The sequence below is a fragment of the Agelaius phoeniceus genome, chromosome 16 (assembly GCF_051311805.1).
Source record: "Agelaius phoeniceus isolate bAgePho1 chromosome 16, bAgePho1.hap1, whole genome shotgun sequence".
NCBI classification, from domain to species: Eukaryota; Metazoa; Chordata; class Aves; order Passeriformes; family Icteridae; genus Agelaius; species Agelaius phoeniceus.
Genome location: NC_135280.1, coordinates 15,730,385 through 15,748,864, shown reverse-complemented (window position 1 = coordinate 15,748,864; position 18,480 = coordinate 15,730,385). Strand labels below are relative to the sequence as shown.

The 18,480-nt window shown below is 52.6% G+C and overlaps 1 protein-coding gene across 1 annotated transcript in view; it reads right to left on the bottom strand.

Moving 5' to 3' along the window:
• Window positions 1–17,433, bottom strand: part of LOC129127391 (ankyrin repeat and fibronectin type-III domain-containing protein 1-like) — a 237,778-nt gene extending 220,345 nt beyond the window's left edge. The window contains exon 1 of the mRNA XM_077186713.1: window positions 17,300–17,433. The gene's annotated coding sequence lies outside the window, so the exon portion shown is untranslated. The remainder of the gene's footprint in view (window positions 1–17,299) is intronic.
• Window positions 17,434–18,480: the final 1,047 nt, after the last annotated feature.

The window sequence follows — 18,480 nt, the reverse complement described above, 5'->3', positions numbered from 1 at the left end:
CACCCAGTGTCCCCCCCTGAGAGCACACCCAGTGTCCCCCCCTGAGAGCACACCCAGTGTCCCCTCTGAGAGCACACCCAGTGTCCCCCCCTGAGAGCACACCCAGTGTCCCCCCCTGAGAGCACACCCAGTGTCCCCTCTGAGAGCACAGCAGTGTCCCCCCTGAGAGCACACCCAGTGTCCCCTCTGAGAGCACACCCAGTGTCCCCTCTGAGAGCACACCCAGTGTCCCCCCTGAGAGCACACCCAGTGTCCCCTCTGAGAGCACACCCAGTGTCCCCCCCTGAGAGCACAGCCTCCTCTCTACCCCTGGGGAGGGGAGGAGTGGCTGCCTCAGGAAGCTCAGCACCCTAAGGCATGCCACATCCACCCGCACTGCCAGGACATGCTCAGCATTCCCTGGAGAATATTAGGGAAGGCAAAAGCCAGTCCTGAGCCCTGCTGTCCCTGGCGCCAAGCTCAGTGCAGGCAGTGCAGTGCAGGAGGGGCAATTCCTGTGCCAGTTTTTATTACCTGGCCACTCTCAGTGTTTCTGTGCAGGGACAGCCTTGGTCGAATTCAGGGAGAAGGTAAAAGTGGTTTCCCACTTGCTGAGCCCCAGGAGCCTGCCCAGCTCATCTGGGCCCCTCTGCACACCCCCAGAGGGAGCAGAGCAGGACTCCTGTCCTGAGGAAGGGGGGCACAGGGGGGGTGACACCACCTGCCCAGGCAAGCAGGGTCACTCTGCCTCTCCCAGGTGCCCTATCCACTGATCCTCATCAGCTCCAGCCATACACAGGAGGGCTGCAGCAATGAAAAGCAGGACAGCTGTGCTGGGTTTGAGCTCCAGCAACTCCAGCTGTTTTTTCTTTGCCACCACAGCTCATTCCAACCTCTAAGGATCTCTCGTGGAGCACACTCACCTGCTCCTCTTCTCTTCCAAGTCCACCTCCATGTGCTGCAAAGCCAAGCTGCCCCAGTGCCCGAGCCTGGCTCCAAGGCTGGTCCCAGCCTGAGGCTGTGCCAGGCACAGAGACCTCCCTGGGGCTCAGAGGTGGAGGAAGAGCCCAGCAAACCAGGCACAGAGAGGGCAGGGCTGGCTTTGACCTCCCCACTTCTGACAAATCTGACAGCACACCCCTGCTACAAGAGGAGGTCAGACTGCGGACCAAAAGCCCTTCAAACCTAGAAGTTATCTCTAAGGCATGTACAGGGGACAATGCCACAGTTACAGGCCAACCCACAGATCTAAGAAGATCCTACAGCATTTTGCACCTCCACTGAAGCATTCCTAGAGAGACAGCAGTTAAAAGAAGTTGCAAATCTTATTTGCACCATCATTAAAGGGAGGAAAAGGAGATTAAGAAGATATGATAAGACTAAGTGCTGTTAGCCTCAAGCAAAGCTCAAAATTAAGTCCCAAGGTAAGAAGAACAAAGTAATTACCTCTCTGAAAAGCTTTTCAGTTCCCCACGAGGAGAACATTCCCACTCAGGACTGGGTGTGCTCAGGGGGAATGCTCTTTGATGCAGCCAGTGGTACTAAGGTAGGGCAGAGCAAGCCCACTGCAAACCTTCCACAGCCTCATGATGCTCACAGTTCCAGCTGCCATGCTTCCCCAGGTCAGGGAAGGGATTCACAGGGACTTTCCCTTCTGATAGCAGCAGCCCTGGAACCCTGCTGGATGCAGCCTGCCCAGAGGCCTTGGGCAAGGGTATAGAGAGTCACCAGTTAGTGATGAGACTTTTAGGCAAGTTATGTCATAAGTGCCGCCAAGAATGTCTCTGCCTGGAGGGTAAATCCATCCAGTGACCTTCTTGAGTCACTGCCTGCTGACTCACTCACTTGGGCAGCCTGAGTTGAGTTGTAGGCAAGGAGATGTCATGGTGACAAGGACTCAGTGACTGTCCCCTAACACAGGAGTCTTACAGGTTTCTCCAGGATGGCAGGAGCTTGTTTGCAACAGCAATCAGCCCCCCTGTGGTCTTCTGCACTCACTCCCACCTCCTCATGCCACAGGCCATCATCACACGGGCAGGGACTTGCTCTGCTCTCGTGCCAGGACGGCTCCCAGCACGAGCGAGGGAAGTGGAGTCGCTGTTCAATGTGCCAAGGAGTCAAGTGGACAGGAGCAAAAGGCCACAATGCAGCACAAAGCAGAGAACTCAGAGCCAAACCAGCAGCCAGCCCCCAGGCACCACCCCCTGAGCTGCTGCAGGGCAGCCTGGGCCCCAGCTGCCACATGAGCCACATCTCCCTGGCACCTGCAGGGCACACGGTGCCACCTGGGCTGCTCTGCCCTCTGCCATCACTGCCTCAGCCCCAGCCAGCAGGGCACAGGGATGCAAGGCTGGGCCAGCTCCTTCCCCCTCACAAATACACAAAGATCTCTTCACAGGAGCCATGTGAAAAGGTCAGTGTCAGTGCTTGCTTGGGGAGCAACACACAGGGTCAGAGCTCTAATATTAGAGCACAGAGGATGACAGGGAAGCAGGGAAGGAACAATGAAAGAACCATATAAATAGCAGCATTGTCCTTACTGGGTTTCACAGGGCATCTGATGTCAAATAGGATCGTTCACTCAGAGATGAAGTCTCTAATTGATTCCCATCTGACAGTTTCTTATCCAGCACTTGTTCACCAGCCAAACAAGCTGAGTAAATATGCTTTGTTCTACCATTAAAGCCAGTGACAAATCATTGGCTTGCAACAAACCCAGTGTAAACAGCATCCTTCCTCCCGGGCCAGATCTCCTCCTATTCCCCTGGCACCCTCCCACTGCTGCACTTGGATGCTCTGCCAGCCCCTTCCTGGCATGGGGTAAAGACCTGAGTGATGGGGACCAGCACACACTTGGCTTTGGGAACAGAGTTGCTCTCTCAAGGGGGTTTGGGCTCCAAAACACCTTTGCAGATCTCAAGTGAAACCTGCTGCAGCCCAGAACATGCATTTAAAAACAGAGACATCCAATCTACAGCCTAGAAACATGAGTCCTTACAGGAGGCAGACCCTGATCTGAGTAGAGCCAGTTTAGCCTGGCAGTGCCACAGACACATTTTATGGTCAAGCAGAGTTCAAGACAGACTGGAGACGTTCTTGCCCTAGACACGTTTGTCCTGACCTTTGGAGTGTCCCCAGAAGATTTCAGCACCCCAAAGACCATCAGTAACTGCCAGTTTTTCTGCTTTTTTTCTCCAAAAAAGCTGCTTAGGGAGAATAGAGGAGCCTGGGTGCCCCATGGTCCATTCCTGGCATCCACAACTATGGGATGAGGTATGCCAGTGGATATATCCCAGGTGAGTCCTTTTTTGGATCCATCTATAGACCTGCTGGCCAAGATTGTGCCTAGTGCCTTCCAAATGAGCCACCTGCCTCCCCAGCACAAGGTCCAGGCACTTGTTACCTGCTCAGGGAGCAGCACCTCCCTTCATCCATTTTCCATTAACTACCCCTGAGTTTTACTGCCAACTTCTGGGTCTTGCATAGAGAAATGAGGTAAGCAACAGTTACACCTTCCTCTGACTCAGAGCCTTCATGATTTTGTAAGCCTGGACCAGGTTTTCATTCCATTTTCATTCAATCAAAGCACATTTTATTTCACTCCTGTTTCCAGACTGCTGATGGAGCCCCCACACCAGTCCTGAGGTGTTACCACCACAGACTTCTCCATCCTTAACACTCCAAAGGTGACACACAGCTGACCCTTTGCCTTCTATAACCCAACTCCTTTCCAGCACCTGAAAGACCCTTCTTAGAAACAGAGTTGTTAAGGTTGGAAAGGACATTTAAGATCACCAAACCCAACCACCCACCGAGCATCACCACCATGTTCACCTCATCTTTGTGTGCTGGAGCACCAGCAGTGAGAAACAGCTGAGCTAAATCCTGCAGGGCCACATGGGGCCAAGGGTGCTGCTCACCCAAGAGAGCACCTTTCCAGGTGCATCCCACCACCCAGACAGCACCTGGACCATCAGCACACACCAGGCTTCACAGAAAAGCCAGCTGGTGGCACCTGAGGGAGTGCTGAACACATTGTACCTCCTGGTGTCCAGGCTCAGGCTCAGAGTCTCTCAATTCTTCCATGCTGGGGTGCAGCATCCTTCAGTGCAAAGCTCCTGGCTCACTCTCTGGCTGCTGTGACCAACAGCAAAGCTGCAGTTTGGGCAAACAGCCATCATCCACACCAACAGGAGAGCAGCCCAGCCAATGACACAAACCCCGCTGCCTCAGGTCATGCCTGAGCATCACTGCAGCAGCAGCTTCACCAGGAGGTTTTGCCTAAACACCCTGGGATCCCAGGGTAAGCTACATCTTTGCTTCTCAACATTTGCTAAACCTCAAATGGAGGAAATCCAAAGAAAGGGGGAAAAAACCTCAATATTTTTCAAACAGATGATTGCTGAGAGCTAGAGAGACCTTGTGGTTTTGTGAAGGGGCCACTCAAAGTATATATTGCTTTTCAAACCCAGATGAGAACCGCTGCCAAAACAAGAGTCTTTTTTCAATTTTGGGCCCAGTGAGGAATAGGGAGTAGTGAGTGAGGGTAGAAATTTAGTGCACATATTTGCTGTAAGGGCCAAAGTCCTACCTTAAAAGGTGCCTGTCAAGGGACACATCTGAAAACTTGTGAGGAAGCAAAAGTATAAAATTCTACCTGAGCCCTACTCTAGGATGTTTCCTAAGTGTTGACCTTAGTGCTGAAGTTTGGAATTTTCCTAAGCAAAGCTGGAATCACATGTTCATCACACAACTCCAGAGGAAGAGGAGCTGAGAGCCCCAGCTCCAGCCCAGCAGGAAGGGATGGCTCTAACCAGCCAGGACGAACAGAACACCTGGAGTTGCACACAGAGGATGTGTTTTCTTCCCAAATCCACTGACAAACGCTCTAACCAGGGCACCCCCAGGTTGTGCCAGACCCATGCCCTCAGCAAAACCTCATGAGAGAGTGCCACAGCCACCACTCTGAAGGCAGCCAAAAGGTCATCCTGCAGGAGTGACTCCCAGCCCCCTGCTCTGGAGGACTGCAATGCTCTGTCGCTTGAAAACATTGTTGTCATCATCTGGGAAACAGAGGAATAATATAATCACATGTTTCTGATATCTCTGTTTACAACTAAATTTCCAAGTCCTCCCCAGAAAACATCTCTTGGGAGCATTTCTGTAAGCATAGCTTAGCTGGAAAACCTTGGGCTCTGGCTCGGAGATTACAGCAAATCCATCTCACGTGGCTCACAGTGAATTGGGAACAAGTGACAGCTTGGGGCTCAGCCGAGAGCTCAAACAGGAGAAGGGGAGAGAAAGTGGGAACATCCTCAGATACACTTAGCTGGTCACAGACTCCTGGTTTAGCACATCCTGAGCTCATTTTTTACACACGTGGCAAATATTCCAGGTCAAAAACCACTCAAGTCTATGGCAAGACCTTCCCCCTCAACTCTGCTGCCACTGGACTTGGCCTCAGGCAATTCCTCTGATTATGCCAAACCAAGTTACTCACACTTAAGCCCTTATTCCAGGATCAGAATTGTCTGATCTGCTGCAATTGTCACTTCTGCAGGAGAATTCCTAGTTACGTTTGAATTTTAATGTCCCAACAAAAAGGAGAGTCTGTGATCCTTTAAGTAGTGTTCCCTGCTCAGGGTTTGAAGGATACTCTTCCATGTTTCCTGTATGGGTGGAGGTAAGATTTACAGTGTCCCTAAACTGTCCACTTCCCTGCCTTTAAATGCCTGGGGTTTATGAATGATGCAGCACATAACTGCACCCCAAACCTCCATCCCTCAGAACTCTCACAGCTTGGGAACTCCCCATCTCACCCCACCTGCTTGGGGTAGATGTGGAAACATTTCTTCCAAGTCTCCAAAAGGTGGAAGGGAGTTGACAGTAGCTGATGTGTCAGTCAGTGAACAACAGCACTGAAACCCAAAATCCTTGGGCTCCAACTTGAGGTGCTCCTAGGGGTTGGAAGCAGCACCCTCAGACCCATGGTGAGCCAGCACCTCACCTGCCCCTCCAGCCAACACTGTCAAGTATGGGCCTTTCTCCTATACTGTCCATGACAGAGAAGAAAACTTGACTTCCAAACACCTTGTACCATCCCTGCCCTAGGGAATGGGTCTCTCCTGTACCACATCATGCCACCCTCTATATGGACACATTCCTACTAACTCCTCCATATTTCTACTCACTATTTCTCTCCAATCAGGCCCAAAGGATGGTCCAGAAGGACAGAAGTCCCTGCACAAGGTCCCAAAGCACTTGGCCAAGCCATGGGATTCAGTGGACTCCACACAGGGCTGCAGTATCAGCCCCTGGGCAAAGGGTTTAGAGCCCATTGCCTGTGCCCACCTCCACCCTGGGCAGATCCTGGTGCCAGGCACACTGAGAGAGTCACAGGTGTGAGGCACAGGACTGGCAGAGGTGACAGGGCCCCGAATTCCCTGCCTGTGAAAGATCAGCCTTGCCCCTCTGCCAAGCAGTTCAAGATCTGAACCTGAAAAGCAGAGCAATAAAGGACCACAGGTAACATGAAACCTCAAGTTTCACCCAGCTCTCTTCCCAGGGAACTGCAAATATTTGCAGTGTTTTATCCAATATCCCTCTGTGTTTGCCCAGTGCCCAAAGATAAATGAACAGGTCACGTACACTTAAGATATAAAGATTTTATAAGACTTCAGCACAAACACCAGCAAGGCACTGTTGCCACAAGGAAACAATTGGCATCTGTGGGCAGCCAGGGACCCAGAATGCCAGTGCCATGATGGCCCCCTTGCCAGCGCCAGGGATGGATGTTCAGATCACATTCACTAGTTTATCCATGTCAATGCCCACTGTCCCCACAGGCCAGCAGAAGCCACCCCAGAGGACTGAGCCAGGAAGGGCACAGCCATGGCTGGAGGTGAGTGCACTTTCAGGAGGTAAGATTTGCTGCAAGCACCTCTGGGAGCCTCTTCCAAAACCTGCCCAAATGCCAAATGACAGCATGTTCTTCAGCTTTTTGCACTGAAGATGACACAAGGGGTTGTGACCCTCATGTTCAGTTTGTGTGGCAGCACCCCAGAGCCAGGTCTGTATCTCCACACAGGCAGGCAATGCATCACCAACAGCAAAATCTATTCCCTCTACATGCTCCTCTTTCTGCTCTGTTTCTCCTAGAAATTCTCCTGACCAATCCTAGGAGCCCAATTTCCAAGCTTTGGCTCCCTCTCCCCTACAGCCTGTTTTCAATCATGTGTTAAAAGGGCAAGTAATGCAGAAACAAATCTGCACTAAAGGTCAGCAGCTTCCCCCACCCTGCAAGGCTGAAGAAAAGCCCCTCTGGCTCCAGCAGAGCAGAATCCCTGATCCAGCCCCAGCCATCTCTCCCTCCCCCACCTCAGGCCCTAAACAGTTGGGCAAGGCCCAGACCAGATGAGTTATGCTACCAGCCCTTGTCATAGCCACACTGGGAGATGTCACTCCAGAACATCACCATTACAGTTCTGAACAGAACATCATCTCTACAGTTCTGTTTCTCTATTTTCCTGGACATTGTGAGCTCCCAAAACTGCTCAACAGCATCACACCAGCACCAGCACTCTGCGCTGGTCCAGCCTCACCTGGAGTCCTGGGGGCAAGTTTTGGGTGCCAGATCATCAGAAGGACCTAAACAAGAAAAAAAAAATCCAAAGAAGGGACATGAGGATGGTGAAGGGTCTGGAGAGGCCATAGGAGGAACAGCTGAGGGCTTCTTCAGCCTGCAGGAGACTGAGGTCAGACTTCATCAGGGTCTGCAGCTTCCTCTCAAGGGGGCAGCTTCAATCTCTGTTCTCTGTGACCAGGGACAGGGCCCAGGGAACGGCTGGAGCTGTGCCAGGGCAGGTTTAGGTTGGAGATCAGGAAAGGCTCTTTCCCCAGAGGGTGCTGGCACTGCCCAGGCTCCCCAGGGAATGGGCACAGCCCCGAGGCTGCCAGAGCTCCAGGAGTGTTTGGACAGCGCTGCCAGGGATGGCCAGGGTGGGATTGTTGGGGTGTCTGTGCAGGGCCAGGAGCTGGGCTGGATGATCCAGGATTGGATGATGTTCCCAGTCCATCTAGAGTGCTTTGTTGAAGAAGCAGCTGCTCTGGCAGCCCCTTTCAGCATCTCTTTCCCCCTCCTGCAAGATCTCTGCTACACGGGCAGCAGCCATCACTGTCATTTCAGAGACAACAACTGACCACAAAAATAAAGAGCAAGAGCACTGCTGCCAACCCTTCTGCTTCTCCAAATCCCCCTTGTGGGCTGAGGAAATAACAAGTTCACCCTTAAGGCCTGCCCTTCCCCCCAGTAAATTTGCTCTTCCTAGACAGAAACCCCTCAATCCCAGGTAACACAGCTGCCAGATTGAGGCAGAAAACAGGAAAGCTGGATGGTGACCATGGTGAAGCCCCTGCCAGTCCCTGCACTGTGAGATAAGGAGCTGGGAACAGAACAACCAAAGCTTCCCACCAGAGCAGGGGACTGCTGGGAGCAGGGCCATCGACATCAATCCGGAAGGGCAGGCTTGGATCTGGATTCAGAGACACCCATGGGTCCCCACATCTTGGGAGCACACAGGGAAAGGAAGCTGGGCTATTTTTTCCCCCCTTCTCAGAAGATTTGGCTTCATCTGAAGTCAGCCTCACAAGGTCAATGCTCTGGCAGGGACTGGGAAACTTCTGAGATGATGTCTGTTGTTTTAATTTTGTAACACTGCAGGACTGGCTCAAATAATAAGTCCAGTTGTTCTCTGGGTACTCAGCCCCAGAAGCTGGGAGTAGATTGAAGACCCCATCAATTCCAAAAGAGGAAAGAGTCGGCAAAATGCTGCAGCACTCAGACACCCATGAGTTTCTGCGGCCACATGGGATCCACCCAAGGGTGCTGAGGAGGTGCTGGAAGAACTCACTGAAGCACTTTCCATCATTTACCAGCAGTCCTGGCTTACTCAGCTGCCTGGAGGTGCCAGTGTGATGCCCATCCACAGGAAGGGTTGGAAGAAGAACCTGGGGAACTGCAGGACTGCCAGTGTGACCTCAGTGCAGGGGAAGTTCATGGAGCAGATCATCTCGGGGCAAGCACATGGCACCTTCAGGACAGCCAGGGAATCAGGGCCAGCCAGCACAGGCTCAGGAAAGGCAGGGCCTGCTTGAGCAACCTGGCCTCCTTCTGTGCCAGGGTGATCCCTTCAGCTGATGGGTAAAAAAAGTGTGTAGATGTGTCTACCTGGACTTCAGTAAAGCCTTTGTTACCCACAGCATTCTCCTGGGGAAGGTTCATGGCTTGGACAGGGGCACTGCTCGCTGGGTGAAAAATGGGCTGGAAGGCCAGGCCCAGAGGGGTGGGGAACAAAGATCTATCCAGCTGGCAGCCAGTCACCAGTGGTGCTCCCAGGGCTCAGTGATGGGGGCAGGTCTCTTCCAGATCTTTGATGAGCTGGCCAAGAGGGTCCAGGGTACCCTCAGATCACAGGTGACACCAATTTGGGCAGGGTATTGATCTGCTGGAGGGCAAAAACACTCTGCAAAGGGATCTGGACAGGCTGCATCCACGGGCCAACACCCCTTCCATGAAGATCCAACAAGGTTTAGTGCCTGGTCCTGCATTTGGGTCACAACAACCCCATGGGATGCTCTGAGACTGGAACACAGTGGCTGGAATGTGCCCATTGGGGAAGGCCTTGGGGGTGCTGCTCAAATGGTGCAGCTGAATGAGACAGGTGTGCCCAAGTGGGCAAGAAGGACAGCGGTAGCTGGCTCACACCAGTTCCAGTGTGGCCAGAGACCCAGGGCAGTGACCATTCCCCTGCACTGGGCACTGCTGAGGCACCGCAGGTCCTGGGGTCACGCGTGACCTGCCTGTGCTCCCTGGTGCTGCAGCAGGGAGCTTTACACAAGAAAAGACTGAACAGAGCTTCATCTTTCCTGGGCAAACACACAACCACAAACTCAAATTACCATCTCCAAAGGCAAGCCCAAAGCCACAAGATGAGTTTTGTCCCCAGAACTCCCTCCAAGATGAAATAATACAGTGTCTTGCACTAAACCTGTGGATCCTGCTGCATTTCCCCCTTGCAGTGGCAGCAGCAGAGCCCCCTCAGTGCACACCCACATACAGAGACCAGACCAGCTTCACCACCCTTGTGGCTCAGGGTGTATTTGCACACTTTTATCACATTATGTATGTTTACCCGATTCATTTCACTACAATGGGAGAAGAGCTGGAAAGCTATATTAAGCTGCAGAGGCAAGAGTGTTAAAAAAAGATCAAAGGTCCATCATTTAAAATTAATTAATTCAAGCTTGAACTATTAACATAAATTAAAAATTCAAACCACATACAAGAATATACCCCTTTCCAAGTAATTTTCAAGAACCTCTAGTGCTGCAAGATAAGGTAATGGCACATTCCATTAATTTGCAGGATGCACAGCAGTGGTTAACCTCCACTTAATTAGAACTAATTGTAATTTTGTGGGAATAGGGCAAGCACACATTGTAAGAGATCCTCTTGACATTACACCTCACAGGGAGAGAACAGAGCTCTTTATGCCACCTCTCCCCCTCTCCCTACACACACATTATCCATCTGCAGCCCCCATACAGGCTCAGCTGGAAGAGCAGAGGCATTTCACACAGGGCCATGGCTACCAAGGCAATAGACAGAAGAAAGCACAGGATTTCACTTCCACAGCATCCCTGCTATGGGCAAAGGAAAGGCACACGGACACTTAAACACCAGAGTCACCGGAGGAAGGGCTGCAGAGAGCTGAAGCAGCAGCAGCCCATGTCAAATCACATGCAAAGAGCACATAAAGTCATGGAGGAACACCAGCACTGAACCCCGATGGAGTTGTGCCACAGGCTGCAAGGTGTGACATCGTGAGAGGATGTGGGAAGGCTCAGCCCTTCCAAGCAGCCTGCACAGCAGGGTGAAACCCCCCTGCCCAGCTCCCTCCCACCCAACAAGGCTTGGAGCCAAACCTGCATCTGCCAGGGGGGCCAGGATGGGTCACAGCATGAGCCCTCAGCTGTCCCACCCACAGCCCTTCTGTTCTGCCCTTCCAAGCTCACTGCTCCCTGAGCACAAGGGAAATCCCCTCCTCAGCAGCCTCACCCTGTGTCCTCACCCACCAAACCAGTCCTGGCCAGGAGCCAGCACCTGAGTTGGAGCCTGGGAAGGCTCCTGGCACCATTGTGTGCCTCCAGCTTCACCACCAGCCCTGCTCGAGCCTTCCCCCACCAGCTCTGCCTCCTCCCCAGCCTGGCCCAGCTCCCAGAACAGCTCCATGCACACTTCTGCTCTAACCTATACAAAAAAACCCCACACTGTGGGATGGCCTCCAGCGCCATGAACCCAAATTGATGCAAACCATAATTCAAAGGAGTTAAAGACATCCACCCTAAAATTTTTTTAATTTGCCTAAATCTTCTTAAAAGACTCCAATTCCTGTTCCACCTGAAGCTTCTCTGCAAGTGGAAGGAATTGCTGCAGGGTCACAGGGACTGCACTTCTTCCACCCGGGCCAATGCCACCCCTGAAGCCCCCAGGAGCCATGGGGACACCCAGGCCTGCCTTCCCTGGGGACTGACACCCATCTGAGACCCAAAGCAGCAGCACAGCCTGTGTTCACAGGACAGAGCTGCTTTCACTCACACCCAGGGGAGGGAGGGAAGGACCAGAGCCTAGAAACCAGAGATCCCTCTCTGTGGCAGCTATGTTAAAGGTGGCCACAGAAGGCACTGGAATGAGATGAACTTTAAGGTCCCTTCCTGCTCAGACCAGCACTGACCTCCCCACGTGTGCACTGCCAGCCCAGGCACTGTGCCCTGCACGCAGCACATGAGCCCCTTGGCTTTTTACCACCTTCAACCTGAACTCCTCACCTCCAGCACCGCTGAGGACACCTCCTGCCACCACCAAGCCAAGCAAAGCAGTGACTTCATCGCAGCTTCCTTCACCTAAATTGTCTCAGGAGACCCTGGTGCTGCTTTCCAGCGGGCGCAGCATCCTCCCCACGCAGCTGCACGCCCCCGCTTCCTTCCTCTGCCTCACATCACCTCCCTCGGCCTGCCTTTAACCTCCAGCTCGCCTGTGTGCTCCAGGACAGCCAAACCAGCCAGGGACTGGGACCTCTCCCCGGGCTCCTCGTCTCCAGTGCTTCCACACACAACAAGAAGCTTCCAGAGGCTCCTCAGGGTCAATAGGGCTGATCAAGAGCCAAGCTGAGCTCCTGGGGAGAACAGGCAGGGCAGGATCCTCACCAGCTCAGGTTCAAGCCCAAGAACAGGGAGCAGTAGCATCAGCACTCTCTGCCCTGAGCTTAGAAACTTCTCTGAGGATCAGGCAGAGGCACATTTGCACCCAAACTGCTCTGTCCATCCCCCAAAAAACATGGGATGGCATCAGCATGCCAAGGTGGCGAAGCACAATCAGCCAAGGAAGGAAAATGCCTGCAACACCAACAAAAACCTGGAAATAGATATTTTCATTCTGTTTTTCTGTGAGGCACAGCAAAAAAAAGGTGCTTGAAATAATTTTATTTAAAGCTTTTTGAAGCACCACGTTGCTCAGCCAGCTCCACTAGACAGACACTTCCCAGCACCATCCCCAGCAAGCTGATGACATTCCTGAGGGTTCCTCTGGCTGTGGCCAGGGCCCAGCAAGTACAATTAGCAAACCTAGTTTAAAAACAATAGCACATTGCTTTCAGACTCATCTGGTTGCTTTTACCAAACCTGTGTTCCCAGCCCTAAAATAATCTATCAACAAAAGCGCTCCCATTGATTTGGAGGGACTTCAGCTCAGCACACAAACTGCAACATCCACCTACCCTCTCACAAGCCAGCACTGCAGGCCAAAACTGTTCTTGAGATCATGCTTTTGTCCTCAAAACACTCCCCATGTTTCAGCCAGGCTGCTATCCCTCACAGAGCCGTGGAATGGTGGGAAGGGACCTTTAGGACCATCTCATTCCACTCCTGCCATGGGCAGGGACACCTTCCACTGTCCCAGGCTGCTCCAAGCCCTGCCCAGCCTGGCCTTGGGCACTGCCAGGGATCCAGGGGCAGCCCCAGCTGCTCTGGGCACCCTGTGCCAGGGCCTGCCCACCCTCCCAGGGAACAATTCCTAATTCCCAATATCCCATCCATCCCTGCCCTCTGGCAGTGGGAGCCATTCCCTGTGTCCTGTCCCTCCATGCCTTGTCCCCAGTCCCTCTCCAGCTCTCCTGGAGCCCCTTTAGGCCCTGCAAGGGGCTCTGAGCTCTCCCTGGAGCTGTCTGTTCTCCAGACTGAGAATCCCCAGCTCTATCAGTGCTTGGGATGCTCCTTAAGAGCAGAAGGGGCACAGTTTCAATCAACCCAAAACAGACCACAGCATCACACACGGTGCTTGTGACTTCATATTTTCTAAATTTTTAGGTTTGATAAGTTTGAACAGCTCTATTTCTCCCTTAATTGGTGCAATTGTTTTTAACCCTGCTCCTGGAGCCACGTTGCCATGGCTACCCTGCACAAGCCTGGGCGAGCGAGGTGTATTTTTAGAATTGCCAAAATACACGTCTCTAACAGAGCTTTTCTGGACAGAGCTCTCCGTGTTCCATGACAGAGGAATTAAGGCATTCAATGGAATTAAAATGTGGGAAATTCAAAACAGATTAAGAGAGAGGCCCACGGTGCAGCTGGTGCATGGCACAGGGTGGTGCCTGGGGCAGGGCTGGGGACAGGGCTGGGGCTGCAGCCTCCCCAGGACACCATGGGACAGCCCAGTGACCAAGTGCTGCCATGGATGGACGTGGGCTCTGTGGGTCAGCAGGGAAGAGCTGCTTAGGGCCCATGGGGCTGTGCCTTAGGAAAGCTGATGAGCCTGAGGAGAGCTCAAGGCTGGGGGACAGACAAAATCAGGTGACATTGTGGTGGCTGGCAACAGACCACCTGCTCATGGCACAGCAGTTGAGACATTCTGCAAATGGCAGTGGTCCCCTGTTTGCAGATCCTGGTCCTCACCCAAATATGTGCTGGAGGAACACCACAGTAGGACTCGGGTGGCATCTGGGGAGCACTGGTGACAGCTCCCTAAAACAGGAGAGGGGGACAGTGGGAAGAGACTCTGCTGGGCCTCACTGTCAATGAGGAAGGACTGGTCAGGGATGTGAAGGCCTTGAGCAGGGAGTGCCCACAGGTGGGGGGGACACTGATGGAGCAGCAGCCCCAGCAAGGCCCCTGTGAATTCCTGACAAGGGACACTTGGCTGGTCGTGGCCCTGCAAACCCTGAGGTGCAGAGATGCAGCCCTCAGACTGCCCCAGCTCCAACACTCCTGGCACCCCTCCAAGAGAGTCCCTGCCCAGCAGCAGCTCCCTCAGCTTCAGGGGAGAAAACACAGCTGAGCTGAGCCAGAAGGAAATACAAGGAAGGAAATGGAAAGTGTAACAAAGATTAACACCATTTTCACTGAAGTCAGCAAGTGGATTAAGGGGAGGGAAGCCTGGGGGCTCCAGCATAAACATGCCCTTCAGCAGGAATGAACCACTTAAAAGAAGCTGCTGAGCTGTGGCACTGTGAGCTGACCCAGGTTCCTGCAAGGACCCATCAGGGACAAGGGAGATCACAACCAGGAGGAGGCCACGGTGACAGCAAGAGCCATTCCCTGCTCCAACCCTGTGATGCTGCAGCTCTGCTGTCCCTGCACTGCACTCCCAGGGAGCTGCCAGGCAGAGGCTGGAGAGGAACCAAAGAACCTTTCACCTCCAGCATGGCTGGGACGGTTGAGCTCAGCCTGATTTTTGATCAGAAGCTGCACTCAGACTCAGCTCACAGGTACAGGACTAGAGAGAGAGACCGAGGGCAGAGCAGGTCCTGAGGTGTCTCAGCCCACCCTGAGTGAGGCACAGGAGAGGGTCTCCATCAGCACAGCTCTGCTCTTGCTGGGCAGCAGCTGCACATGCAAAAGCCACATGCACAACCATCCCACCTGTAAGGGAAGGCATGGCCTCCTGACAGCCATCCCTCCTGAGCCAGGGCACCACCACAGCAGCAGCTCTCAGCACCCTGTCCACCCACCCTGGTGGCCACAGGCTGTCTTTTCAGGAACACACCAATGACATTAGGAAACACGAAACAAAAAATAAAGAGAAGATTCTAGAGGTGCAAATACCCAGGAGCAAATCTTTTGGTTTACAGAGGAGCTGTATTTGAGAGCTCCTAGGGTCTTGAAAATTTGCATAGACTAGAGAAAAGAATAGTTCAGAGAGACATTTATATGCTGTAAGTCAAATAGAATCATAAACATGAAGACAACAGCAGAGTCCAAAGATGTTCCTGCTGCTAATGCCTCTCTGAATCCCCCTGCAGCCACTCTTTCCACAGGAGCCATGCTATGGACCATGACTGTTCCTGGCTGAAGCTGGGCTCTGCCAGCATCACTCCAGGGGCACTGTGCAGCTGGAAAGATGCCCTCTCAAAAATCATCTGCACAATTCATTTTAGAGTCAGAGCAGTCTGCCAGCAGCTCTAGTCATGCTGTCCCATCCCTTTCACAAGGACATGAGTAATTATTGAGCACTCTAGCCACTAAAACTGATTAGAGCAAAACAAACTAATTTTGTTGCAAGGCAATGCTGTGACCTCGTTAACGATGGTAGTAATGGGCTAACAATATTTCTCCCTTACACAGTGATGTCTTTCATTAGCGCTCAAGCTGTTTTGTAAAGGAGCTTAGTACATTCCTATAAACTCATTTGCATAGGAGGAAACCCAAGCCAACACCCGCATATCCAGAGGCTGCTTCCTGGGAAGCAATCTGGATTGAGAGCGTGGAGAAACATCACCCTGCAGCCAGGAACAATAACCCGAGGTGCAGGGCCGGTGTGGGGGCAGCCCTGCCTTCCCTGCCTCTTCAAAGCAGGCACCAGGTCAAGCTGCTACATCCCAGCCAGAGCAGATCCCTGCCAGACCTGCACAGCAGGTTTGCTCCTCCTGCATCACAAACCTACACCTCTCATCTCGTCCTTGTGAATGAAGAGAACAACTCTGGGCATCCAAACTCACCGTGAGGGTCACACAGATGGACGCATTCCACTCCACTGTTATTGACCTCCCTGTGTGTGGAGCTGACCAGCAGCTCCTTAAAGCTCTCACACCACCCCTCTTAGGAGGCATTAGCCATTAAACAGAGCTACAGCTGCCCTCCAGCCAGTCTGATGTCCTGCATGAGGCACAGGCACACCAAACAAGGATCCTTCCCAAGAACTTCCATGAAGAGCCACCTTTTCAAATTATGCTTTCCCCTTCATCCTTTGTGTACTTACAGACACGCCAGGGACATTCAGCATGTACCAGCTTCAGAGCAAGCTGCCCCAGCAAGGGCATCTCTCCTCATGCCCGAGAAAGAGAAGCTGGGATCTGTCAGGTTCAGCAGAGGGAACAGCCCCTTCCTGAGGGCTGGGACAAGGATCCTGCTGCTCCAGGAGTGGCTGGGATCCCAGCGGGCAGCAGGAGACAGACTGGGAGGGCTTAAACACTTCTCACTCAGAATCACCGGCAGTCAGGGCCTGATTTAACCCAGCCCCTGTCACAGAGTCACCTGCTCACGGGGCTGTGCTTCAGCACCTCGGGCACCACACAGCTCCCACTCCAAGGCCAAGCCGAAATTTCCCCTACACTTGGAACAGCAGGGACAACAAGACCTCAAGACAGTGCTCCCACACAACACCCCCATCCCGCCTTTCCCTCTGCCCTGTAGCCAAAAGCCTCGGGGCATTGGCTAATCACTAATTAACAAGATCTTACAGCTCTGCTTTTGAAGAGGGCTGGGAAATCACTTCTCCCCATCTCAAAGATAAGGAAAAGCCCAGCACAAAAGGAGATGATGCTCTTTGAGGTCCCTACAGGCTTGTCTGGAGTTCAGCAGCTCAACCCCCCTGGCCTTGCAGGGCTGCACCAGGAGTGCTGCCTGCACCTGCTGAGAGGTGACAGGGTTTGTGGCCATGTGCTTTACAGTTCCCAGCCAAGGCTCACACATAGGTTAAATGCATTTAAAGAAAGGATTAGTCCACTTACCCCTCTGCACTGTTAGAAAGGGATGTTTGTGCAGCAAAACAGCAAAGAAATTCGATCTAAGGAGCTCAATCACAGCCAGAGGGCAACTGCTCTGTTACCACTGAGCCAGCACAGCACTGTATGGCAGGGGGGAGCTTCACCTGAGCTCACATCCCAGGGACTTCGGGGCTCTTATGCAGCTCACACATTCTTGTGAGCTCCATGAAACACTCCATGAAATACTAAAAGCAAGACAGGCAGCTGCCCTGCCCGACTCTTACCACTTGCAGGCTGACGCGTGCGGGAGCTCTCACGGTGTCACTCGTGATGCTCTGAGAGGCAAAGTCACCCTCTGCCACCTCTGTGCTGCAGACATGGGCACAGAGCACCTCCAAGTGATGTCCCCAGGTGCCTCCTGTAAAGAAACACAACCAAAACTGGGCATTAGACTGGTTACACATGCCCAGAACCAGGCTGGGTACTGGCACCAGGGCAATGTGCAGGCACACAAAGAACATTCACCTGAGCATTCTATAACCATGGGGAAAATGGGCAAGTTCTTGAGCCAAGTAGGTTTCTGCCTCTCTTTTGGAAGAAGGCTTATAAATGCTAATCCCAAAGCACCCAGAACAGGGACAACCCAGCACTACATCCCTGGCAAGCCAGAAGAACAGCAAGGGGAGAGATGGCAGCTCAGAGGCAGCTGCCTCAATGCACACAGAGCAGCACTGGAGCTGCCAGAACACTGCTCAGCACAGCAGGATCAGACCCCATTGCCACCACCAGTGGGAACAGCATCACAGGAGCCCTGCAGAAGACCAAGCAGTTCTCAGCCTCCCTCATTTTAGCATTTCTTTTTTCCCTTCAGGTTACTTTTAAGTCACTGAAATCCCTGTATAAGTCTGGAAACCCTTGTACTTTGGTGTCTCTCCAGGAGCTTCCAAGCCATCAAAAGAAAACAATTCTACCAAATTTTCCCTGCTTCCCTTTTTAACTCCCTGTCATGCAGGCACAAAATCTCTAAGGCAGAGGAGCTCAGCCCAGGACCTGAGCCTTGTTTCACATTAAATTTGGTCTGCCAGACATCCAAAAAAAAAATCACATCAGTCATTCTGCTTCAGAGCTGGTTTCTCAGCATGGAAAATTACATTTCCTACATGTAGCTAATGCATGAAAAGCTTTGAAAGGTCAAAAAATGAAGCCATCAATTTATCACAAAAAGTAACTTCCTATTAAAGCTGCTGAAAGCCTGGACTCCCTGGTGCAAACACTCCACCTAGAGCCAGCTGTGCCAGCCCTGCTTGGCCAGGGCTGCCAGCGCGAGTGGGTGACTCGGCAGTGCCACTAGAGCCACCAAACAGCAGCCACTGCTCTGAAGGGGACCCAAGCAGACTTTTGGTGGTACAACCTCCCCTGCTTGTGCAGAGGTCTCAGCAGAGAGGACCCTCACTCTCAAAGTAAA